At 48.1% G+C, this 1,242-nt stretch overlaps 1 pseudogene; it reads left to right on the forward strand.

The window, feature by feature from the left end:
* Positions 1–1,242, forward strand: part of LOC111953375 (unconventional myosin-X-like) — a 47,836-nt pseudogene that overhangs the window by 23,401 nt on the left and 23,193 nt on the right.

The following is a 1,242-nucleotide window of genomic DNA, read 5'->3' on the forward strand; positions in this document are numbered from 1 at the left end:
ATTGTCAATCATTGCCAAGCTGATCTTACCCATTGTGATCCTCACAGGACAGTAATGACAACACACACACACACACACAGAGATACACACACACACACTGAGATATACACACAGAAACACACACGCTGAGATACAACACACATTCTGAGACAGAAACAACGTTGGGCTCTACCTGTGATAACGCTGTGTGTCCATAGAGAGGGAGTCCAGTGGGAAGCCATAGACTGGATGGATAACGCTGAGTGTCTGGACCTCATAGAGAAGGTAAGAGACCAAAGTTGTCTCCCAAATGGCATTCTACAGATGTAGGATATTAATTTGAGCCAGTGGATTATTATTATGGGAATTATTATATGGGAAAATCAAGTCTGATGACATTTTAAAGTGAAATTTACAAACTTCAGAAGCCTTTTTAAATCTCAAATACAGGCCTCCCGAGTGGTGCAGTGGTCTAAGGCACTGCATCGCTGGACTCCCTCTCTATGGACACACAGCTAGCTGTGCCACTAGAGATTCTGGGTTCGAGTCCAGGCTCTGTTGCAGCCGGCCGCGACCGGGAGGCCCATGGGGCGGCGCACAATTGGTCCAGCGTCGTCTGGGTTAGGGAGGGTTTGGCCGGCAGGGATATCCTTGTCTCATCGCGCACTAGCGACTCCTGTGGCGTGCCGGGCGCAGTGCACTCTGACATGGTCGCCAGGTGTACYGTGTTTCCTCCGACACATTGGTGGGGCTGGCTTCCGGGTTGGATGGGCATTGTGTCAAGAAGCAGTGRGGCTTGGTTGGGTTGTGTTTCGGAGGATGCATGGCTCTCYACCTTCGCCTCTTCCGAGTCCGTACGGGAGTTGCAGCGATGAGACAAGACTGTAACTAGACTGTAAGACTGTAATTGGATACCACAAAATTGGGGAGAAAAAAGGGTGTGGAGAAAAGAAATCTCAAATASACTACAAGTTTAAAATGTCAAGTATTGCAAGAAAGTTCTCCTGCTACAGGGTGACCAAATTAAGATCCTACATCTGTATACCCTATTTAGTCCATTACTTGGGCCCTTGGGGCTCTGGCCAAAAAAGAGTGCACTATATAGGGAATAGGGTGCTATTTAGGATTCAGCCCAACACTGAGGCTGATGTAATGTTCATGGGAAGTAGATTTAATCTGATGTTTTGGTTGTGTGTCTCTGCCAGAAACTTGGGATGCTAGCGTTGGTCAACGAGGAGAGTCGCTTCCCCAAAGGGACAGACT

Source organism: Salvelinus sp. IW2-2015, linkage group LG27, assembly GCF_002910315.2.
Source record: "Salvelinus sp. IW2-2015 linkage group LG27, ASM291031v2, whole genome shotgun sequence".
Taxonomy (NCBI): domain Eukaryota; kingdom Metazoa; phylum Chordata; class Actinopteri; order Salmoniformes; family Salmonidae; genus Salvelinus; species Salvelinus sp. IW2-2015.